At 38.4% G+C, this 25,918-nt stretch overlaps 1 protein-coding gene and 1 pseudogene across 7 annotated transcripts in view; both read right to left on the bottom strand.

Moving 5' to 3' along the window:
• Nucleotides 1–25,918, bottom strand: part of WARS2 (tryptophanyl tRNA synthetase 2, mitochondrial) — a 112,946-nt gene that overhangs the window by 51,219 nt on the left and 35,809 nt on the right. The window contains exon 2 of one of the 7 annotated variants that reach the window (XM_077987346.1): nucleotides 17,829–17,881. The exons of the other annotated variants lie outside the window; for them this stretch is intronic. The gene's annotated coding sequence lies outside the window, so the exon portion shown is untranslated. The remainder of the gene's footprint in view (nucleotides 1–17,828; nucleotides 17,882–25,918) is intronic. 7 annotated transcript variants of the gene reach the window in all.
• Nucleotides 1,407–21,513, bottom strand: LOC107000161 (RNA-binding motif protein, X-linked 2 pseudogene; annotated as a pseudogene).

Raw genomic sequence — 25,918 nt, 5'->3', positions numbered from 1 at the left:
AAAAGAAAGAAAAAGGAGTGACTAATCAATTAGACTGTGAGCGCCTAAAGGGCATAAATGATAAGCACTTAATATGTATTGTCAGTTCAGTAAAACAGTTTAAAAGGAATCAACTTAATTCTTAAAAAATATTCCCCACAGGCTTATTTAAGCCATTTTCAAATTTCAAGAGTTACGCATCTATTTTCCTTACATGCAATGTACCTACCATCCTTCTATCATATAATGGAATGCTTTTGCAGATGTATTTTCCTTCTCGTGATGAAATTTAGCTATCAGAAACATGCCCTGGCCCTTTCATGTTCTTCATCTCATGTAGTGAAGGTAGGAATCATAGGCATCATTTTCTAGGGAAGGACATTGCAAAGTTAAATAACCTGCATAAAGTCACAGGCAGGTGAGTCAGATCTGGATCTGAGCTCTTGCCACTGGACTCCAAGTTCTACATTCCTTCCATCACATTGAACTGCATGCAATTTACAACTTCTTGGCTTCAAGCTTCCCACTCCCACCCAACTCCTCTCCCCAACACACTTCTCAGAAGGGGAAAGTGTACCATGGAGATGTTAATCAAAAGGCCAAGGGCACACAACTAATGGCACAGCTGGGGCCAGAATTCAGAACTCCAGTGCCCTGCCCACCACACCACAAAATGTTCTTCCCCAGATGCCATGTTTTGAAGGTGTGACCCCCTCAAAATTCAAATTGGAAATCCCCACTGTAGTAGTATTAAAAGCTGGGGCCTTTTAGGAAGTGGTTAAGTCATGAGGGTTCTGTCTCATGGATGGATTAATGCCCTTATAAAAGAAGCTTCAGGCTGGGTGTGGTGGCTCACACCTGCAATTCCAGCACTTTGGGAGTCCAAGGCGGGTGGATCAAGTGAGGTCAGGAGTTCCAGACCAACCTGGCCAAAATGGTGAAACCCCATCTTTACTAAAAATACAAAAATTAGCCAGGCGTAGTGGCAGATGGCTATAGTCCAGCTGCTCAGGAAGCTGAGGCGGGAGAATCACTTGAACCTGGGAGGCAGAGGTTGCAGTGAGCTGAGATAGCACCATTGCTCTCCAGCCAGGGTGACAGAGCGCAACTCCATCTCCAAAAAAAAAAAAAAAAAAAAAAAAAAAGAAAGCTTTAGAGAAAGTATACACTGTTTTGCCCTTCCACCCCTTCCATGTAAGGACACAGCATTCCTCCTTGCTGGAGGATGCAGCAACAAGGTGCCATCTTGAAAGCAGAGAGAGGCCCTTACCACACACCAAAGCTGGTGCCTCGCTCTTGGGGCCGTCCTAGCCTCCAGAACGGTAAGAAATAAATATCTGTTCTACATAAATTACCCAGTCTGTAGTATTTTGTTACAGCAGTACGAGTGAACTAAGACATCAGGTTTTTAATTTTACACTGTTCTTTTCTCCTGTAGCTATTTCTTTTGTACCTAAACATCTCTTCGGGCTATTTTCTTCAGGTCTTTTTTTCTGTCTCCCCAGCAGACAGAAATGATGAAATATAAAGTCATGAAGCTTTGGCTCCCAGGAAGGATGACATCATCACCTCAGGGCAGTTAATCTATATTTAAACGCAAAGTTTATACGTAAGTAAAGAATAAGGAGGCAAGTCCTTTTTTTTCTTAGAAAGATGATTAAAACTAAATTAACAATTATCTAAACATGACATAAATAATTAGAAAATTAAATGCAGTGCAAAATATTTTAATTCCTAATAACACTACTTGCTAAACCAAATCAGCAAGTGTCATATTCTTGCCATAACACACTAACTAACACAGCATATTTTTATCTTGAACAGGACAGTAAGTACAGGTAATACATCAAGAAGCACTACAGTTTTAAAAGTATAAAAAATGATATAAAATGTTTTTAAAAGTTAGTTTTTCCTCATAAGAATTTTTTTTTTTTTTTTTTTTGAGACAGGGTGTCTCTCTGTTGCCCAGGCTGGAGTACTGTGGATGATCAGAGCTCACTGCAGCCTCAAACCCCTAGGCTCAAGCAGTTCGCCCACCCTCCCAAGTAGCTGGTACTAGACGAATACACAACTACGTTGGCTAATTTTTTGTGTGTGTATAATTCAATGTATATGAAATATTCAGAATAGGCGAACCCATAAACAGGAAGTCAATTGGTGGTTGCTAGGGACGGGGAGGACGGAGGAAATGAAGAGCTTGTTTAATGGGTATAGGGTTTCATTTTGGGATAAAAAATGTTTTAGAACTAGACAGAGGCGATGGTTACACAACATTGTGGATTTTCAGTACCAAATGTCACTGAATTGTTCCTTTTAAAATGGTTAACTTTATGTTATGTGAATTTCACCTCAATACAAATAAATAATAAATACATTGCAAGGAAAAATTTGGAAAGAGGCCTATCAAACAAAAAAGTTGTAATGAAAAAGAAAAGACATTAAACATGTTTTTAAACAGGTGGTTTTGGGCATGGAGCTGGTTGATGTTACAAATCCTATCCCATTCATTCACATCAAGCTGTCCAAACCTAGTAACTGGAAAGGTCCCACGATGCTGAGCTCTAAATATCAAACACAAAACTAGAATTCTAGAATTATCTGGTATTTTCCCTTTCCTGAAAATTCCATCTTTAACTGGGGTCTATGGGTTCAAGAGCCATATTTATGAACCAAAATTCAGGACACATACTCTGGTTCAGGGACAATGAATGGTAGGAAGAATATCCAGGATATGTAGCTGTTGAAACTGCAGCCCTCTCAATGACTCTAATACTCAAGAGGTGAAAAGAATCCAGCCCCAGGAGCTTTAGATACAAAAATAGTAACAACCCAACTGAACTTGACTGCATTTAGAAAACATAATTATTTCCAAATCTACTGAGCAGCTTAACAATCTTCAGTGACGCCTACAGTCACTGGGATTCGAAGACTCCTGCTCCGGGCAGCGCCGGGTCCTTTCATGCCTATGGATTTATCTCGGCTCCTACTTGGACTTCTATGACTACGCCCTTCAGAACGCCCGTTGTACGGGCTAGAAAGTGTGTCTGAGCTCCTCCCTCTGTCCTTATCCCTGGTCTTTTCTTCTCTTGCCTCCCTCCTGCTTGAGGACCTGCGCTGGTGCGTGGTTTCTCCTTCTTCAGCTCCCTCTCTAGGTTCTCTGCCCCACCAGAGCAGGCAGTCCTGGCCTTGGGGAGCTTCCGCCCCTCCCTGGGCACTGACTTCTGAGCACTCTCCGAGTTCTTGCTGCTGTGCTTCTTAGGGCCAGGGTCATCCTTTTCCTTTACTGTCTTGCTTCTGGGTGACGAAGAGGATGGTTGCTCTGCCTGTATCTCCCGGTCAGTTTTCTCTTTTTATTTTCCTTTTTTCCTTTTTGTCTTTTTTTTGCGCTTTTTTGTTGGCTTTTCATCTTCAGAGCTCTCAGACAAACTTGGTGAGGAGGTACGAGCCCCACAGCCCTTCCCCTGGAGCTCTTTGGTCACATCGTCCATTTCTTCTAAGTCCTTAGAACCCTGTAGTTAGACACATGATCCACTCAGATAGTTCTTCCTTTGATCTTGATCCCATTAAAATTGTCAACGGCCAGAATTGTGCTCCTCTGGTCTTCATAGCAGAGGAAATAGAATCCCTTGGATTTCCCAGTCTTCTTGTCCCACATGAGATTAATGTTAACAATCTCTCCATATTGTGAGAACACACAGATGATGTCCCCTTCAGTCAGCTCATAAGGAAGCCCTCCCAGGAAGATCCAGGTGCTGTCCTTGTACTAGGAGTGCTAGGACATGTTATTGGCCACCCCAAGCTGGACCTCTCACTCATTCAGTTCGTTGATCAGCTTCACTTTAGTAAAAGGGTTCACCTCCGTAGGCTTGCGCTCAGCATTCAGGTATCAGTGCCCAGGCAAGGCAGCCTGGTGCATACTCTGGCTAATGTTTGAAATTTCTTGTAGAGGCGGGGTCTTGCTGTCTTGCCCAGGTTGGTCTCAAACTCCTAGCCTTCAGTGATCCTGTTGCCTTGGCCTCCCAGCGTGCTGGGATGACAGCTGTGAGCAATTGCACCTGGCATTCATAAGAAAATTCTAACATTGATTTTCAAGTGTTCATTCTGGGGGTATATGATATTGTCATTATCTCTTGTGGCCAACTAAACGCTTATCATACCAACAATTATCACTGCTCACACATCCATATTGACACCTGCCTGATTCCCCTCTTCAGCTAATTATCTGAGAACATTTATCCTTTGGCCAGCAGCTGAGAGATGTGGCTATCCACACCAAGTTGGCAGACTGTTACTAAACATGTGAGGATTAAATCACATTGGTTTTAAAACTTTTCTAATTGTATACCCTTTTCAAATATAATATTCTTAGATGTGCCTAATAAGTGGAATTTTCCAAAGAAAAGCTTGAGAGGTAGATGGATAATAGCAGAGTCAGTGGGGGAGCTCTGTTGGGTCCCGACTGCTCTTTTGACCTCACCCCAGACAAGCACAAGGGGGCTTCTCAGAGCACAGTCTGAAAACCACCTTCAGACATTTTCAAAGTATTAATATTTTGTTGAAATTGAAACTGTCTTCCTCACGATATTGGGGAATATACAGGAGAAGAAAGATAGTAAAATATGGGCTAGAGGTGCAAATATCACATATGCTGACTTAGCATAACTCTTCTCATTTCTTCCTCTGAGATAAGACTCTGACTTTGTGGGGTGGTCAATGCCCTTCCCAGTCATTCTCCAATCATACCTCCTGGGGAACGCAGCTGACTACTTGCCTTTCTTCTGTAGAGTATTACCCTCTGCATTCACACTCTTCCATCATCCTAGAATGCCCTTTACCCTCTTTTCTGCATGGGGAACCCCCCTTCGTTATTAGGCCCTAACAATCTCTCCCTGATTCTAAGACTCTTAAACATGCTCCTTCCTCTTACTAAACACACCCACACATGCTCCATGCTCCACCACACACACCATCAATGTCTCTCTTTCTCTTGCTCAGAAGAACAGATGCCTCCTTCATCAATTCTTCATTATTGAACATATCACATTGGTAACTTGGTAATTTTTTTTTTATTTGCTCCATAGATTTATTTTCCCGCCTAGAATATGAGCTCTTCTAGGGCAGGGGCTATCTTTTCCCTCTTTATATACCCAGTAAATAGCACAGTGCCAGGTACATTGTGGTCCCCTAATAAATGTTAACTGAATCATGACAAATCCTTTCTCCCATACTTTAGCTCCAAATGTAAAGGGTAAAATAACTATAAACAAAATAAGCCAAATGTTTCAGTTGCAGGCAATTGTTAAGTTACATTCTAAGAGTTTGTTTAAAAATGGGTTCTTTGAAACTCAGAAATTGAATTCTTTAAATGGGAAGCAGACCATCAAAGTCTCTTTGAGCCTATAATATTCTTGAAGAATGGTTTTAACAGCATGATTTCATCTGTACCTAACCAGCATCCATAAAATTGTTTCTGTAGGAAGGCGGAATCCAAGGTCCATTTTGGACACCAGAAATCTATTCAGTGGTGGCTTTGATTTTATATTAGAAAGGACTTAAGGGGAGCAATTATGCATGCAGAGGAAATTGTATTTGTATATACAGTAAATTCTTTTTAAATTGTATGATTACTTTGAGGTGGGGTAACAGGTTAAACATCCTTATGCATTCATTGCCTTTCCTAACACTGATATTGTATGGACTGCCAGAGGTGGCAGCCCTGGTCACCGCTGGTGGAAAAGAAAAGAGCAGAAAGAAGGTGAGAGGAAGGGATTAGAGCAGAGGTTCTCAAAGTGTGTTCCCAGGACCAGCAGTATCATCACGGCTTGGGAACTTGTTAAAAATGCAGTCTTGGGTTCCAACCCAGACTTACTAAATCAAGAATTCTAAGAGTGGGGCTTATCAGAGAAGAAATGAGAACATTTATGCAACCCTGCTTTAACAAGCCTCTCCAGTGATTCTGATGTATGCTAAAGTTTGAGCGAGGTTTTTGGGCACCAATAATCTATTCTTAAAATTCACTTCAACTGCAGAAAATGAGGTACAGATAAAAACATTATGAATGAAAAAGAGAAGGTCCCTTCTAAGCCAACAGTTCTCAATCTTGGCTGCACTGTAATCACTTGGGAGCTTTAAAAAATACTGATGCCTGGGCACCACCCCCAGAGATTCTGATTTAATCAGTCTGGGATTTGGCGTGAGCAATGGGAGTTTTAAAAGCTCCCCAGGTGATTCTAACATGAGGCCATGAATGAGACACCACTGTTCTAAGCCAACTGCTACATAATTATCTTCCAAAGCTGCCAACCTGCTAGGAAACACTGAAACACACACACACACACACAAACACACACACACACACACAAATAAAAGGACGAAAAATATGAGGAGTAAGTTCACTTGCTAGTAATTTACATTTCAAGATAATGAAATCTCTAAGGCAGTGATTTAATCATGTATGGGCAGAGGCCGCTTTGGCTCCCAGCAGTTTGGATATTAATGCGGCAGCCATGAAGGGCAGAAGATTATGAAGCTGTGGTCATAGCCTCTATGCTGGTGAGAGAAGACACCTGTGACAACAAGTAGGCACGTCATCTTCGATGCCTAGAGAGACTTACTCGGCAAAGTCCAAGTCCATAAATCTCTATGGCTCAGGGATTTAGAAAGCATATAGCCTGGACATCACCAAGGAAGTAATACCACTGAGGAGTGTTCAATATCAGAACTGTAATGGATTGGAGACAAAATTATCTCTGCATAGATATATTTTTCTGCCCATGTCCCTGCTTGGCAAACTCCCTACTTCCTTCTGATCTTTCCTACCAGAAAGTCTGGATTCAACAGTCAAGCACTGTAAGTGGGTCTCACGGTTAGCTCAGTCGGTTGGCCATGTCCTGGACTAACACCAGGTGGCCTTGGGTAAGTGAAGCTGAGATGCCCAGTAATTCTTATACATAATGTATATGTAATTCCATGACTATCTCAAGTGTTCTGAACCTTTGAGAGACAGCGTGAATTTCTTACAAAGTACCCACAATACGAACAGGAAAAAAACATTTCTAAAGTTATTTTCCTGGCATAAAATAGTTTACAAAAAAGGGGATTTCTTTGATTGTTATTTCACCTCTTCCAAGAGCAAATAAGTCTCATGTTCCAGCTAATCATGGCTCCCTTTCTCATCCAACCTATAGACTGATATAAGACTACAGGTAGACAGACCACATTTGCATCAGTTCAGACCCTTCTGTCAGCTCAGATTGTTAACTCAACCTTATAGTAAGTTAGAAGAATGACAAAACCAAGCACTAAAATATGATTGTGATAACTAGCTTGGTTATAAACCATGGTTGAGAGGCAGAATCTAATGCCACACTGTTGGGATTCAAGACTTGCCCAATTACTTACGTGGCATTGAACACATATAAAATAGGGATAATAATAGTACCTATCTTGTAGGGTAGTTAGGAGGACTGTGACAAGTTTATTAGTATAACCCTGGCACAGAGTAAGCTCTCAGTAATCTGACCATTTCTGGAGATCAAAATTTTGTTTTATTTTGACCCAACCATTCAATGTATGGAAATCTTTCCTATAGAAATACTCACACAAGAATGTAAGAAGATCTGGTGTTCCCCCTGATTATTTAATTATGAAAGAATTATACTGGTACATATACACCATGGAATTCTATGCAGCCATAAAAAGGAATGAGATCATATCCTTTGCAGGGACACAGATGGAGTTGGAAGACATGATCCTCAGCAAACTAACCCAGGAAAAGAAAACCAAATACCACATGTTCTTACTTATAAGTGGGAGCTGACTGATGAGAACACAAGGACACACATAGTGGGGAACACCACACACTGAGGCCTGTCAGGTTGGGGAGAGAGAGCATCAGGAAGAATAGTTAATGGATGCTGGGCTTCATACTTAGGTGACAGGATGATCTGTGTAGCAAACCACCATGGCACACATTTACCTATGTAACAAATCTGCACATCCTGCACATATAGCCTTGAGCTTTAAAGTTGAAGGAAAAAAAAAAAAGAATTATAAGTAACTAATGTCCATCAGTAGGGGAAATAGTAAATAAGTTATAGTTTTCTTTTTATATAATGAAATACTATGGAATAAATAAGAAGGTAGGTCCTGTTCAGTACTGAGAATTGGCACAGGGTGGAGGTGAGGAGCCCAAATCTAGAGTCAGACATGAGTCCAGTGCCAGCCTTCTTGTGCACCAGCTGTGCTTCCTTGTGCAAAACAGGGAACTTCCTTAGCTGTAAAATGGGAGGAATGACAGTACTCCCCTGAAGGTTCTATATAGACACTTGTTAAATAGATAAATGCTGACAAGGAAGACAGCCTACATACCTAACTTACTAGTGGTTATACAAGGAAATGGGAGTAATTACTTCCTTTTTGACTTTTTTGTATTGTTTAACATTTTTAAAAATGCATGTCATTTTTCTGTCACCAAATTTTAAAAATAAGCCTGGGCCAGATGCAGTGGCTCACACCTGTAATCCCAATACTTTGGGAGGCCGAGGTGGTAGGATCACTTGAACCAGGAGTTTGAAACCAGCCTGGGCAACATAGGGAGACCCTGTCTCTACCAGAAAAATAAATAAAATAAAATAACATAACATAACATAACATAACATAAAACAAAACAAAACAAAACAAAATAAATAAAGGCAAATTAGCCAGGCCTGGTGGCACAGGTCTGTAGTACCAGCTACTCAGGAGGCTGAGGTGGGAGGATTGCTTGAGCCTGGATATCAAGGCTGCAGTGAGTCATGATTGTGCTACCATACTCCAACCTGGGCAACAGAGGAAGATCCTGTCTCAAAAGAAAAATAGGCCTAGTTTATCGGCATATGGTCTGATCGAATTACTTGATATGTAACTAAAAGGGTCTCATACTAACAGGAATGTTGGTTATTACCATTTTCATTTTAAGTAATGGGAAAATAAGACACAGACAATGTTAAATGATTTATTAAGTTCAGATATTAAGTTATTTGTAAAATGAAACTAAAATAGAAACAATGCAGTGTAATCTAAAGGACATGAGTTTTGAGGATCAGACAGTGCTAGGTTCAGATTCCTTCTATGCCTCCTAGTGCCTTTCGCATATTATGTAACCTCTCTGAAACTCAGTTTTATTATTTGGACAATGGGGTTAATGGTAATAATAGCTAACATCTATTGAGTGCTTACTACATGGGAAGCATTATAGCAAGAGCTATAAATGTATTATCTCACTTGATCCTCATAAAAACTCTGAGGTACTATCATCCTTGTTTCACAAGAATGAAGGAACTGAGGCACAGAAGGGTTAAAGGAGTCATCCATAGCTAGCAAATAGTGGAGCCACGACTTGAACCCAGGTCCATCAATTTCAGCCATATGTACTTCAGAGGGAGATTATGTGAAGATAGCAAGGCACTCAAGAAATTATTTGCTTTTGTCCCTTTGATTCACTAGAATGTATGGCCTAAAATTTTAATTTTATGTTATAATAAACTTCTAAGGGGTGTGTGATTCTCTTACACAGCTCACGCTAAAGATAACTGACTGCTTGATATACTTGTTTCATTGAGAAGTGGTGGCCCGTACCAGGGCAGGTGACAAGGACAGTGGTTCTCATTCATCTGGGCAGCAGCTTCAGTGCTAATTCTAAACACAGGTGGTGAGAGAGACAGCCAACAGGAAGGGGGAAGGAATCACTGCTGACATGTGCAACTGGGAAGATTGATGGTTTCCCTCTCTCTTTTTCCCCAATGTGTCGGCCTGGGAGCAGAGACGTAGAAGCCGCTGTGCTGAGGACAGTAAAATACACAGCACAGTGTCTGCCTGGCTGCAACACTGATTAATGAGACCAAAATGACACAGAAAACAGGCGGTGCTTCGGAAGGAGAATTCACAGGCATTTCTTTATTTAATCATTTCAACAAAAGCAGTTCCCATAAACTGCCCAGTTTGAACTAGAATTCCCCGTGGTTAGAGCAATGCAGGGGTATATTTGGTGGGATGCGTGAATCAAAGAGTAAGAGTGTAAAGGGAATTTGTAATGAAGTAAATTCACTAATGACCGGCTGGGTACAAACTTAGGAATTCCTCTACTTTCTCTGACTGACCAAAACATTCACAAAGTTCCAAGTAAGATAGTTATTTGCCTACCTAACTTAATGTAGGGATGATATGAGAATGCGTTATCACAAGGAATTGCACCGTTAAAGCACTCTTGCTTTTCAGGACTAGTAGACAGCATCACCAATTCTTCACGTTTTACCATAGCTGCATAATGTATACATTTAAAATGACGTTATCTTTATTAAGGAAATTAATCTAAAAAATTAATTAACATCAAATATTATTTTTAGTACTTACTATCACCTGTCCTACTTCTCATGAGTAGCTCTTCAAACTTAATACTATATCCCAGACTAAATCTACTGACTCATGACCTTCAGGTCAACTCTCCCCTATTCTGCACTGTATTCTCAATTCTGGCTAATGATACAACCATCTACCTAATCTCCTAACCTTAAGATTCATCTCCAACTCCTTCCTTTCCCTTACCAGATTCTGATGGTTCAAATCCTGCCTCCTCCAATTATAGCTATGTGATCTTTGGCAAGTATTTTTGCCTCAGTTTCATCACCTGAAATAAAAATTTTAATAGTACTGATTTATAGGAGAATTGCAAGAATTAAATTAATACATAAAAAGTGTTTAGATTGGTGCCTGGCACATAGAAAATACTTAATAAATATTAGCTATCTTCATCATCTAATCAAGTACTAAATCATCAGAAATATTTCTCAATACAATTTCATTTCTCCATCTCCATCAATGTAATCTAAACCACAATCATCTCACCTGTGCTGTTTCAATAGCTTTTTTCAGAGTTTATTCTATACTACTACCTGAACTATCATTTAAAAGTAATGAATCTCCACTGATTCTTCCTTTTTCACAGAGTCAAATCCAAACCCTTAATTTAGTGTATAAAATCCTTCATAATCTGACTTCAAATACATGTAGATTACTGAGACATAGTCAGGGCAATTATCCCCATGAATCAACATTAATTAAGCAAGTGAGAAGTCTTATGAGAAATTCAGGGTTCAAGTTTTACATTTAACATTTTATAACATGCTATTTTTCATTGATTATCCTAACACTAGATTAAGTATCATATTCACCAAAAAACCACTGAGTAATCTTCAGGATCTATAAATTAAAGCCTAAAACGTAAACAAAATGACATGTCATTATTCTAGGGGAAATTAAATGTACTGTACTTCCATTGCTTGGTGTAGTGGGTTGGATTATGTCCCTCCAAAATTCATGTCCACCTAGAACTTCAGAATGTAACCTTATTTGGAAATAGGATCTTCGCAGATGTAATCAGTTAAGATGAGGTCATACTGGATTATAGTGGGCTCTAAATTCAATGACTGGTGTCTTTAAAAGAAGAGAAGACACAGACACATAGAGGGAAGAGGGCCACGTGACAATGGAGGCAGAGACTGGAGTGATGCAGCTACAATTCAAGAAAATCCCAAGGATTGCCAAGAGCCACCAGCAGCTAGGAAGAGACAAGGAAGGGTTCTTCCTTCAAGTCTTAAGAAGCATGCCCTGCCAACACCTCAGTGTCAGATTGCTAGCCTCCAGAACTGTGAAAGAATACATTTCTGTTCTTTCAGGCCACCCAGTTTGTGGTATTTTGTTATGGCAGCCTTAGAAAACTATTAACAGCACACTTGACTAATGTCTTAAACTGGTAAGGTAAGTAAGGTCAGTTGTTCAGGATCTGTAATCTGGTTACTATTTCTGTAAGAAATTCACATCCAGGACACTGGCCTTCTCTTCCAAGACTGTGCAAGCCCTGGGGAAATGCAGAGTAGCTCAGGAATGCAGAGTAGAATAAAGGTATTCTGCACTGTTTGTTATGGTGACTGACACAACCGCAACTACAACTGTATGTAGGTAGTGGTGCTGAGAGGCAGGAAGCATTATTACATAGACCATGTCAAATAAACAAACAGCCATCAACTAAGGGGCTGTAATCATAGATGAATTTGCTGTTACTTTGTTCTGGGATCAAAGTTCTAGGATCACATTTGCATTGATTCCGTAAAATTACTGCACATAGTTGACTTTGCTCCATTTATTTCTTTCATTTAAACAGTAGCTCCTGAAATTTTCATTATGCTGTAATTGCTCACAAAAATGTAAATTTAAACTTAGCAAATACTTATATCCTTTGGTAAAAAAAATATATATATATATTGATTGTATACCATTTTCCAGATGAAGTAGTATGGCATGTGCTATTTCAACTTCCATGATCGATTATTGCTCTCCAAAAGGACTTTTTTTTCCCTTTGAAATCTTGAGATTGTTTTTTGGCATAATTACCCCAGCCCAAACAGTTTTGAGATATGTGGGGTTTTTTTGTTTTTTTTAAATAAGCAGTAAACTATTTCTTTTACTTTAAAAAAACAATTAAATATGCCTTTAAATTTTCTTTGAAGTTCTTTATAAAAACTTCTTTTCTAAAAAATAAATGTTATTGTGTATATTTAAGGTATACAGCATGATATTATGGGATATATACAGATACCAAAAAGGTTACTATAGTAAATTAACATATCCATCATCTTACATAGTTATCGATTTCTTTTGTTTTTATGACAAAAGCAGCTAAATTCTTATTTAGTATCAATCCCAAATACAGTACAATTTTATTACCTATAGTCCTCATGTTGTATTTAGATCTCTAGACTTGTTCATCCTACATATCTACTACTTTGCATCCTCTGACCTACATCTCTCCATTTCATCCTTTACAAAGAATTCTTGTATGTAATAAAATAACCTCAGAGGAAAAAAGAAAGAAAAATTCAAATTTACAAACCAGTATCAGCCAATCATTAATTCACCATCCCTCTTTATGTTTAAAAGATTATCTCAGTAATCTCTGGAAGCTCTGAATGACAGTCTATAAGGTTAGGGAACAAATAGTCCTATATATATTAATTTTCTTTTGGAGTTTTTTAAATGATCAATTCCAAATACACAGTACAGGGAAGGTGAAATGAGTAAGAAAAAAAATCATATTTAATTCCCTGTTAACACTAAACTATATTATTCAAAATGTCTTTCAAAATACTTAGCCAGATCACTAAATCTCAGTCACTACCTTAGTTTAAATATTCACTAAGAAAATAGTCAAGCAACAGAAATCCATTGTGAGACACCATCTAGAGCGAAAAGCTACACTGCTATATGTAATTTATTAACTTTGTAGTTTAGTCTCTCAATATTTAGCAAGTTTGTTTAAATATTACCATTCCCATTGGTTTATAGTGACATTAATATAAATCCATAATTTCAAAGTCAACATTCCTTTCACTGTGAACTAAAGACTTCCTTCTTTTCTTTTCTTTTCTTTTTTTTTTTTTTTTTTTTTTTTTTGAGACGGAGTCTCACTCTGTCGCCCAGGCTGGAGTGCAGTGGCGATCTAGGCTCAATGCAACCTCCGCGTCCCCCGGCGCCCCCCGGCCCCCCCCCGCCGCCCCCGGGTTCAAGGGATTCTCCTGCTTCAGCCTCCCGAGTAGCTGGGATTACAGGCGCCTGCCACCGCGCCCGGCTAATTTTTGTATTTTTAGTAGAGACAGGGTTTCACCATCTTGGCCAGGCTGGTCTTGAACTCCTGACCTTGTGATCCATGCGCCTCAGCCTTCCAAAGTGCTAGGATTACAGCAGCAAGTCACTGCACCCGGCCAGTAGTCCAATATATTTTTGACATACCACACAGCTTACTGCATGTCATATCTTTGAGCCTCTTATACAAGTTTTAAAGAAACGGCAATCTATATAGAAATGCAGAGAGGGTGTTATCAAGGAAGTGTCAGTATTGGGGGACACTGAAGAGTTTTAAGTTTCTCAAACTTACTGGTAAACCTTAAAATTTGACACAATCGAGTACTTAGTTCTTCCTCTAAAATTTTACCATCACATTGAACCTTCCACTCATGTTTAGTGGCACCATCACAGTTCTAATTTGCACTTGCTCTGTGTGTGTCTGTGTGTCTATATGTTTATAAAATAACTCTACACTCCTAGTCAGTTGTCTTATTGTGCCTAATAAAATTCAAGGACATTTCTTTAATTAAGAGAGCCTTTTGTTTCCTGATTGCTTGCATAAATTGATGGCAATTTTAAAACTGTTATTAAGTTAGCTTATAACGTATTGTTTAATACACTGAGGAAATATTTATTTCACTTGTAAAGTAATGCAGCACCATGGTTTTGTTTCTCTAATGTAAATTATTTCATTTGGAAGAGGAGCATTCTTGTAGTAATCACGTTGTAAATGTAAAGGTCAAAATAATGTTCTTCTTTATATTTTCTTTTTTTTTTTTTTAGATGGAGTCTCGCTCTGTCGCCCAGGCTGGAGTGCAGTGGCGCAATCTCGGCTCACTGCAAGCTCCGCCTCCGGGCGCACGCCATTCTCCTGCCTCAGCCTTCCAGGTAGCTGGGACTACAGGCGCCCGCCACCACGCCTGGCTAAATTTTTGTATTTTTAGTAGAGCCGGGGTTTCACCGTGTTAGCCAGGATGGTCTGGATCTCCTGGCCTCATGATCCGCCCCGCTCAGTCTCCCAAAGTGCTGGGATTACAGGGGTGAGCCACCGCACCCGGCCTTATTTTGCTTTTCTAACAACTAGAACAAGTTTACTTTATTCACCAGCGAAATATTTACCATGTCCCTTTTGCAGTAAACAATACACTTTCAATTCTGATTTTTATATATTTTATAGCTTTATATGGGTATATTCTACTTTTGCAAATAGGCTTTAAGTCAATAACTTATAATTTTTAATAGTCACCATAAAATCAACACTCACACTCAAACTGTAAAAATTTTAAATGCAATTTACTTACGAGTTTTTGAGACTTCTTCCCCAACTGGAAATTTTTACATGTTGTACATAATTCTTCTCTATAGTACATTTGAACAGATAAAATAATTAGCATAAAGAGAATATAGCTCTTTATACTATATACATATGTATTAAAATATTAAATTGCACCCCATAAATATGTACAATTACAATGTTTCTATTTAAAAAATAAAATAGTGCTCTTATTTTTGACAATTTCAAACACGTGGTTTGAAAATGTATCTTGAAAGTGCATTACTTTTCATCTACTTAGATGACAAATTACTGTACCATGAAAAGTTATTAATGATAAAATACTTGGTACCACAAGTGATACCATTGCTTACCTCAACTGGTAAACTCCTGGACATTTTTGGGAAAAATAACATAGACTTTTGTTTTGCTGTTACTACCAAATAATTATAGTTACTGAGAAAGTAACTGTAAATGCTCATGTCTGGACCATCAAACAGTAAAGACAGTGAGAAATGTATGTACCAAGTGGAACAGAGCTGTTTTGTGTGGACAGGTGGAACCCCAGTTGGGTAAGAACAATGCTATTGAAATGTCATCAGTTGAGTTATACTGAAGTGATTTTCTTTATTTTCTATCTTGATGAGAAATATGTGATTTTTAAAAAATACTGTAGCAGAAAAAAGAGCCCAATTACCGATCCAATGTTTTATATAACAAAGTATTTTTCAAGTTGTCTCATATTTCTAACAATTTTAACTTTTTTGCTGACCTCCCACCCCACCGGCACTACTGGGTTAATAAGAATCAAGTCTATCTTTTTCAGCCTTTTTCTTCTACCATTCCACTCCATGAACTGTACACTTCTTTTACTTCCATACTCTTGCTAACTTCCAAGACTTTGCACTTGCAATTCTCTCTGCCTGGCATCCCTTTCTTGACCTAACAAATTTCAATATATCTTTTGAGACCCGGTGCAGCTGTTACCACATTTGTGGAGCACTCTACAAATCCCCAGGACAAGATGAGTCACTTGCTCCTGTAAGCAACTACAATGCTTTGTCCTCCCTCTATTATAGCACATAGTTGTACTGTAACTCACTTTTCCTACATGCCCACTACCCTCACCAGCCAGTGAAATCCTCGAGGGAAAGAACCATGCTGTTATCCCTAACACCAACAGGGCAGGGATTCAATATATGCATATGAATGAAGTAGAAATGAATAATACATGAGGCTTATGAAATGCAGGAGCTGAAGTCTCATCTTAAATCCCATGACACTCAGAGTCCTCACGATGGATGAAGATGGAGGCGGGCCATTTGCCAAAATGAGTAGGGAAAATTTTCAAATTATCCCTTCCCAGACTGCCTATCCAAATGCTGGCCATCCTTCAGGTAACAATACCTACAACTATCAGAACAGTAATCCCAGCACTTTGGGAGGCCGAGGCGGGCATATCACGAGGTCAGGAGTTCGAGATCAGCCTGGCCAATATGGTGAAACCCTATCTCTACTAAAAATACAAAAATTAGCCAGACATGGTGGCACGTGCCTGTAGTCCAAGCTACTCGGGAGGCTGAGGCAGAAGAATCGCTTGAACCCAGGAGGTGGAGGTTGCAGTGAGCTGAGATTACGCCACTGCACTCCAACCAGGGCAGCAGAGTAAGACACTGTCTCAAAACAAAACAAAACAAAACAAAAAAATGCCTAATACATTAAAATTAATTTAATAAAACACTCTTAGAATAATAAGTGCTTAAAAGCTACCTCATAAACTATAAAGTTCCTCAACTCTCCTTAAAGTGCAAGCAATCTCACTTTAAAGTTCAGAGTAGATGTTATGTGATAATTTCCTGATATTTATTTTATTTTATTTTATTTTATTTTATTATTTTTCTTTTGAGACAGAGTTTAGCTCTTGTTGCCCAGGCTGGAGTGCAATGGCATGATCTCAGCTCACTGCAACCTCCGCCCCTTGGGTTCAAGTGATTCTCCTGCCTCAGCCTCCCAAGTTGCTAGCATTACAGGCACCTGCCACCACGCCCAGCTAACTTTTGTTATTTTTAGCAGAGACAAGGTTTCGTCATGTTGGCCAGGCTGGTCTCGAACTCCTGACCTCAGGTGATGCACCTGCCTTGGCCTTTGAAAGTGCTGGGATTACAGACGTGAGCCACCATGCCTGGCCTTTATTATTATTTTTTAAGACAGAGTCTTGCTCTGTCACCCAGGGTGGAGTGCAATGGCGTGATCTCAGCTCACTGCAACCTTCACCTCCTGGATTCAAGTGATTCTCCTGCCTCAGCCTTCCGAGTAGTTGGGATTAGAGGCTCATGCCACCATGTCCGGCTAATTTCTGTATTTTTAGTAGAAACGGGGTTTCACTATGTCCGCCACGCTGGTCTTGAGGTCCTGACTTCAGGTGATCTGCCCACCTCAGCCTCCCAAAGTGCTGGGATTACAGGCGTGAGCCACCATGCCCAGCCCTGATATTTATTTTAATAATGTTCTGTGAAAGAGGCATTCACAAGTATATAGGGAAATTCAATATAAATTCAGTTTGGCTTTTGAATAGTTTTGCCCTTAGCTAGAGCATACATTGAACCTGTAATACAGCGTCATTTTCTCTTTTCTGGAAGACAGTACTGCACATACCCCACGAGACACCCAAGAGCACTCCCAATTCAGCAAGGGCTGAAACATAGCACAACACTGCAGGATCAGGATGTTTTGAATTGAGGTAATGGATGGGATTTATGGGAAAACTGAGTGGAAATGTGTTTAGGTTTTTTAATCTCAATCTTTAAAAAGAATGAATTAAGAATCTCAAAATCAATATCAGATGTATGATGACTTCAATACAACAAAACACATCTTAAAACAAAATATTTTGAAATCGAGTTCCTTTTCTGCTCACCTGCTGCTGCTCTGGTTCAAGGGGGTCACAGTTTCCTTCCACTGCAGAGATTCCTAAGAACCAAAAGCAATATGGAGGAAAACGCTTTGATCTTACTAATGACTTAAGCAGTAAGGAAGAAACAGCAAACTCCTAATGTCATCTAGTTAGTAGAGGATAAATGTGTGGTTTAGTATCAGAATTATTTCAACTTTCATTAGGAAATAAATTTGGAATAAGCACGAACTTACACTGGAGAAGGGACATGCTCTTCAATAAATAATGCTGGGAAAATTGGAGAGCCACATATTGAAGAATGAAACTGAACCCTTATCTCTTACCATATAGAGAAATCAACTCAAAATAGATTAAAAACTTAAACAAAAGACCTGAAACTATAAAAATACTAGCATAAAACCCAGGAAAACCTCTCCTGGACATTGGTCTAGGCAAAGAATTTATGACTAAGTCCTCAAATGCACAGGCAACAAACCCAAAAATAGACAAATAGGACCTAATTAAACTTAAAAGCTTAATTTTGGTTTAAGAAATAATCAACAGAGTGAATAGACACCTGTTGAATGGGAGAAGATAGCTGCAAACAATTAATCTGACAGGGGACTAATACCCAGAATATACAAAGAACTCAGCTCAACAGCAAAACAAACAAACGAAAAGCAATCCCATTAAAAAGTGGGGAAAGGAAATCAATAGACATTCATCAAAAGAAGACATGAAAATGGCAAACAGGTATTTCAAAAAATCTTCAACATTACTAATCATCAAAGAAATGCAAATTAAAACCACAATGAGATATCATCTTACCCAAATCAGAAAAGGTAGAAAATAATGGATGTTGGTGAGGATGTGGAAAAAAGAGAATTCTTATACACTGCTGGTAGGAATGGAAACTAGTACAGCTGCTGTGGAAAACAGTACAGAGATTTCTTAAGAAACTAAAAATAGAATTAGCATTTGATCCAGCAATCCCACTAGTGGATATCTACCCAAAGAAAAAGAAATCAATATATCAAAGGGATACCTGCACTCGCATGTTTATTGCAGCACTATTCACAATAGCAAAGCTATGGAATCAATCTAAGTGTTCATCAACAGATTCATGGATAAAGAAAATGTGTACATATATACAATGGAATGCTACACAAACATTAAAAAATAAAATAAAACCCTTTCATTTACAGCAATGTGGATAGAACTGGGGGGTTTTTGTTTGTTTTGAGACAGGGTCTCACTGTCACCCAGACTGGAGTGCAGTGGCCTGATCTCGGCTTAATGTAGCTTTGACCTCCCAAGCTCAAGTGATTCACCCACCTCAGCCTCCTGAACAGCCACACCCGGTTAATTTCTGTATTTGTTGTAGAGATGGGATTTTACCATGTTGCCCAGGTTGGTCTCGAACTCCTGGGCTCAAGTGATCCTCCCATCTTGGCGTTCTGAAGTGCTGAGACTACAGGTGTGAGCCACGTTTGGGGCAAGCGAAATAAGCCAGTCACCAAAAGACAAACATCTCATCTTCTCACTCATATGTAGGAGCTAAAATATTTGATCATATGGAAGCAGAGAGTGGAAAGATAGATAACAGAGACTGGGAGGGATGAGTGTGGGTGAGAAGGGAGGATGAAGAGAAGTGGGTTAAAGGGTGCAAACATACAGTTCGATAAAAGGAATACTTTCAATGTTTGGCAGCAGAGTAGGGTGAATATAGTTAACAAAAATGCATTGTACTTGGATGATGGACACCCTAAGTACCCTTACTTGATCACTACATATTATATACATGTAACAAAATTTCACATTATATATTATATACATGTAACAAAACTTCACATGTATGCCATAAATTTGTACAAATAAAAATAAAAATAAAATAAAAATAATGTGAGTCATGCTATTCTTTTTTTGAAAGATACTCAAAATGTTTCCCAGTTAACAAATCACATTTTACTAACATTTTTCTCTGCATAATACAGGTGCTTAATATATACTTATTAAATAAATGAGTAAATGATAAAATTTCATAATTACTTTCCTCTTTATCCTCACAGAAAAATAAAAGACTATAAGCCTATTTCTGTTTTCAAGCAGTGTCTGTCCCTGTCCTCTTTTTCATCAAAATCTTTTACTGAAGTAAACCCATACGTGCTCAAATCTGCAATCTTGGTGTTCACTTATGACCTCTAACAGGATTCCTGAACACAAGCTCCCAAGCCTCTCTAACAAACATGCTAGTCATTTCTTCAGTTTTAAATAGGGAGATCTGAATGATCTCAAACTTACTGGAATATTCTGATGAGGACCCAAGAGCAGGAAAGAGCAGGCTCCTTAGGGGCCACTGAAACCACAAATATTCCAGAGCTACTAGCTGCAGAACAATGTGTGCTAGATCTAACAACTCCCCCTTTTTATCTAGCACTGCCAAAATAAAATATTACTGCTACCCTTTATCCTAAGAAAGCTAACACACACGATTTTGGGCTTATAAAAAAGATATCATCTATTGTATCAAGTCCTGTTTACAAACTTTAGACCACTGTGGACTTAGTTTAATGATTACATTTAACTTCACTCAAGCCCTTGTTGGAAGCAGTGGCCGGGGTTGGGGAGGGGGAGCAATAGTTTGATTCAATTAAAATAAAAATACCAAATCCTCATTCATTCATCCATCCATTTACATTTATTGAGCACTAGCCATGTACCAAACACTGTGTTGAGGAATGGGAACACAACAGTCATGAAATAGTAAATCCCTTGAGAAGTCTATAGTACAGTCATGATCATGCCAAGCACACCTAATTCATTGTTCTATTTTACTTAGAACTAATTTTAAATCTCCAGTCTGCTTAAGCTCCCAAGAGCTTCTCTCTATTTAACAGGTAACCTCAGGTCTTGCTTTAATGAATTCAGCACATTGTACCAACTTTTCTACTTCGTACTTCCAAATATTTCCACATAGATAACCATCCTCTCCTTGACTTCACAGAAAGGGGTCCCTCTAAGATTAACCCTTTCCCACAGTGCTACTAATTCTATGCTTTCTGTGTTCTTCAGAATATTTCTCTATCAGGTTTTATGCTTTTTCCATCTTTAATCTTTACCTCTTTATCAGATCCTTCAAGTCTTTCCTACTCTATGGAAATATAAAAAGGTTTACCTCCATCTTGGGTCATTTCTCCCTTTCCTACTCTTCCCAAATATTCCTGTAAGAACTTCATACCTGCCACCACCACTTTAACTCCCCATAAGCTACCCTCTACCTTAATCTCTCCACAAATCTGCTTTCTTACCCACAGAATTACTAAAGCTCTTCTAAAATTAAAAAAATGATTCCTAATCCTTTAATTCAATAGGCTGTTTTTGTCTTGCTGTTCTTCAATGATCTCTTTCAATCTATCAACTGACACTGCTTATTATCATCTACAAAACACTCCCCTCTCATTTTCATGAAGCTACACTGTGTTGTTTGTATTTTACACTCTGATTTCTCTAATTTTGTCTTTGTTGATTCCTCATTTTTTATTCTCACTTAGTAAATGGGGATCTAAAGCAGCAGTTTTCTACTTTTTTTTCTGCTACGACAGGTAATATTCACAGAAAAGAGAACAAGAGAGCTTACTTTCTTTATCTGATCTTGTTTAACACTTGTGTCAAAGAATTGCTCATCGAATTGATCAGCTTCAAGGACCATGACTAGTCCATGTTTGTTTGCTTGTCTGTTGGTTGGCTGGTTTTTTTCTTTGTATGTGTGTGTGTGGTTGTTTGTTTCTTTTTCACCAGAGGAGTCTTGCCCTTTCTGTTATCCCTATAAGCCTATGGTAGAGCCAGGTCTGGCGCCCTTGACTTGTTCTTCCCGCATGCAGGGGCTCAGGTTGGTCTCTGGTACCCATTACCTCAGATAGGTGGTAATTCACATCCCAACATTTGGGTTTGGGTCAAGAGCTTTGGGCCTAATCAAGTTTATAAGAGCTAGACATGGGAATATCAGGCCCATATCTATTAGTTAATAATATACTATTTTAATTATCATATGCCACTGCCCCAACAGTTCCTTTAAAAACTCTGGAAAAGGAATCCTGTGGTTTAAAGGAGAATTTGTACTTTAACTTTTTCATACTGAAACTTCAGGCCATAATGTCATCTTTTTACTCCTCTTCACCATACTAGATTTTTAAAAACTGTCAAATAATTCTGGTAGTTTATATAGTATATATAGTTCAAATAATATTGAACTATATAAAATAAAAGGTAAAAAATTTGTTCTTCCTTCATATTACCCCTAAATAAAGCCATCAACATTAAGACTCAAGTGTATATATCTACACCTTTATTTAAAAATATGAAACAATTTACATATGTAGGGCACATTTTTAAACAAAATTGGGATCATATATTACTCTGCACTTTATTTCTACTTTTCTAATTAAAAGAAAAAATATATATTTATTTTAATTAAAAAGAAAAAATATTTTCTTTTAATTAAAAAATGTATTATTTTTAATTAGAATCTCACTATATTGCTCAGGTTGGTCTCAAGCTCCTGAGCTCAAGTGATCCTCCCACCTCATATACCCCAAGGGCTGGGATTACAGGCATGAGCCACTGAGCCAGGCTTTATTTCCACTTTCCATATTTCCATATATTTCCATATTTCCATATATTACTCTGCTTTTATTTCCATCTTACAATATACCATAGACATCCTTCCAGGTCAATATATATAGATGTAACAAATTCTTTTTAAACTATCTAATACCCATAATATTAGGATCCTTTCCCCCTCATACCTATAATCTTATAATAACCTTTGACTGGTCTCCTTGCCTCCATTTTCTTCCTTTTGAGAATCATATAACATAAGAATATTAAAAATCAAAAGGCAAACAGCAACACATTTCTGATGAAAAAACTGATGTCTCAAGAAATTAAACAAATTGCCCAAGAACACCAAATTAGTGGGAGAGTCATTCATTCAACAAATATGTGTTCGGCATCTAACACGTGGCCCTGGTATTGTGGAGCATAAATTCCAGAAAGAGACATGTGAAAAATAAGAAAGCAAATAACAATGATGAGTACAGAATGTGATTAGTGCCATGCTGGGGGAAAAACAAAACAAAACAAAAAAAGTACAGCCAGGGAGGTAGGAGTAAAATAGGAGTATGTGGTGTCCTGGAAACCAAGACATTAAAAAAGCACATTAGGCTGGGCGCGATTGGCTCACACCTGTAATCCCAGCACTTTGGGAGGCCAAGGTGAGCGGATCACTTGAGGCCAGGAGTTCGAGACCAGCCTGGCCAACATGGCAAAACCCTGTCTCTACTAAAAATACAAAAATTAGCCGGTGTGGTAGTGCACGCTTGTAATCCCAGCTACTCAGGAGGCTGAGGCAGAGAATCGCTTGAACCTGGGAGGTGGAGGTTGCAGTGAGCTGAGATAGAGCCACTATACTCCAGTCTGGGCAACAAAGCGGGACTCCATCTCAAAAACAAACAAACAAAAAAAAGTGTATTAGGAGGGAGGGTAGAGTCAACTGTGTCAAATGCTAATGAATGATCAAAGAATGTAAGTACTAAATATTGACCACTGGATTTGGCAATGTGAACGTTACTAAAGATTTTAATAAGAAAGATAGGTAAGAAACAGGTAGAAGGAAGAGAATGGAATAAAAACCAACTTGGAATAGGCTGTTTTAGAAGGTCAGAAGTAGAGAAAGTATTAACAGTTTTTTTTAATTAATAAATTTATTTTTTAGAGACGTTTTAGGTTTATGGCGAAATTGAGCAGAAAATAGAGTTCCCATATATCCTCTGTCCCCGCATATATATCACCTTCCCCACTATTGGCATCCTACACTACAGTGGAACATTTGTTAACAATGAACCTACACTGACACATCATAATCACCCAAACTCCATAGTTTACACTAGGGTTTTCCCTTTGGAGTTGTATATTCTATGGATTTGGACAAATGTATAATAACATGTATCCCCCATTACAGTATCGTGTAGGAGAGTTTCACTGCCCTAAGAATCCTCTGTGCTGTGGCTATTCATCTCTCCCTTTCCCAAAGCCTGGGTAACCACTAGGCTTTTTACTGTCCCCATAGTTTTGTCTTTTCTAGAGTGTCAAATAGTTGAAATCATAAAATATGTAGCGTTTTCTGATTGGCTTCTTTTATTTAGTAATATGCATTTAAATTTCCTCCATATCTTTTCATAGCTTGAGAGTTCATTTCTCTTAAGTGCTGAAGAGTGTTCCATTGTCTGGATGTACCACAGTTTATTTATCCATTCACCTACTAAAGGACAGCTTGGATACTTCCAACTTTTAGCAATGATAAATAAAGCTGCCACAAATATCCACATCCAGGGTTTTTGGAACATAGTTTTCAATTGATTTGGGTGAATACCAAGGAGCATGAGTGCCAGACTGCATGGTAAGAGTATATTTAGTTTTGTAAGAAACTGCTAGACTGTCTTCCAAAGTGTCTGTACTATTTTGCATTCCCACCATCAATGAACGAGAGTTCTTGCCACTTCACATTCTTGCCGGCATTTGGTAGCATTAGTGCTTTGAATTTTGGCCATCCTATTAGGTGTGCAGTCGTATCTCATTGTTGTTTTGATTTGCAATTCCCTAATGATAAGTGATGTTGAACATCTTTTGATACACTTACTTGTCATCTGTATATCTTTGTTGAAGTGTCTGTTCAGGTCTTTTGCCCGTTTTTGGGTTGTTCATTTTCTCATTATTGAGTTTTAAGAGTTCTTTGTATATTTTTGGGTAACAGTCCCTTATCAGATTTGTCTTTTGCAAATATTTTCTCCTAGTCTGTGGCTTGACTTCTCATTTTCTTGACATTGTGTTTTGCAGAGCAGAAGTTTATAATTGTAATGAAGTGCAGTTTAGCAATTATTTCATTTATGGATGTCACTGCTATACCAAAAGTCATGTAAACTTTATCCTATGCTGTCTCCTACATGGTTTATAGTTTTGCATTTTACTATTTAGTGTTAGGATCCATTTTGATTTAAGCGAAGGGTGTAACGTCTATGTCTAGATTCGTGTCTTTCAAGCAGATGTCTAATCATTCCAGCATCATTTGATGAAGACTCTTTCTTCCATTGTATTGCCTTTGCTTTGACTGTACATACATATATAGTCAACTGATACAGTCTCCTTCTATTTCCTACATAATGCCTCTCTCTCTCTCTCCCTCTAGATGAATGCACTCTTATAGCTGGAGAAATAGAAAGAGAGCGAGAGAGAGACATTAGTTAGGATTTCCAACACAATGTTGAAAAGGGGTGGTGACATCCTTGTCTTGTTTCTAACCTTAGCAGAAAGCTTCAAGTTTCTCTGCATTAAGTATGATGTTAGTTGCAGGTCTTTCACAGGCATTCAAGTTGAGGAAGTTCCCTTCTATTACTGGTTTACTGAGAGTTTTTATCGTGAATGAGTGTTGTGTTTTGTTAAATGCTTTTTTTCATCTATTGGTATGATCTTGTGATTTTTCTTTTATAGCTTGTTGATGTGATGGATTGCACTCATTGGTTTTCAAATATTAAACCAGCCTCACATACCTGAAATAAATTCCACTTGATTATGGTGTATAATTCTTTTTATACATTGTTGGATTCACTTTGCTAGTATTTTGTGGATGATTTTTGCATCCATATTCATAAGACATACTGATCTATAGTTTTCTTTTCTTGTAATGTCTTTGTATTTTGTCTTTTGTTGGTATAGGGTAATGCCTGGGTTCACAGAATGAGTTTGGAAGTATTCCCTCTGCTTCTATCTTCTGAAAGGGATTACAGAGAATTGGTATAATTTCTTCTTAAAACATCTACTAGATTTCATCAGTGAACCCATCTGGGCCTGGTACTTTACATTTTGTAAGGTTTTAAATTATTGATTCAATTGATTTAACAGATTTAGACCCATTCAGATTGTTTATTTCTTCTTCTGTGAGTTTTAGCAAATTGTGCTTTTCAAGGAATTGGCCCATTTTATTTAGGTTATTAAATTTGTGGGCATAGGGTTGTTCATAACATCCCTTTATTATCCTTTTAATGTCTGTGGGATCCATA

The sequence above is a fragment of the Macaca mulatta genome, chromosome 1 (genome assembly GCF_049350105.2).
Source record: "Macaca mulatta isolate MMU2019108-1 chromosome 1, T2T-MMU8v2.0, whole genome shotgun sequence".
Lineage (NCBI taxonomy): Eukaryota > Metazoa > Chordata > Mammalia > Primates > Cercopithecidae > Macaca > Macaca mulatta.
This window is presented reverse-complemented; position numbering and strand designations above follow the sequence as displayed.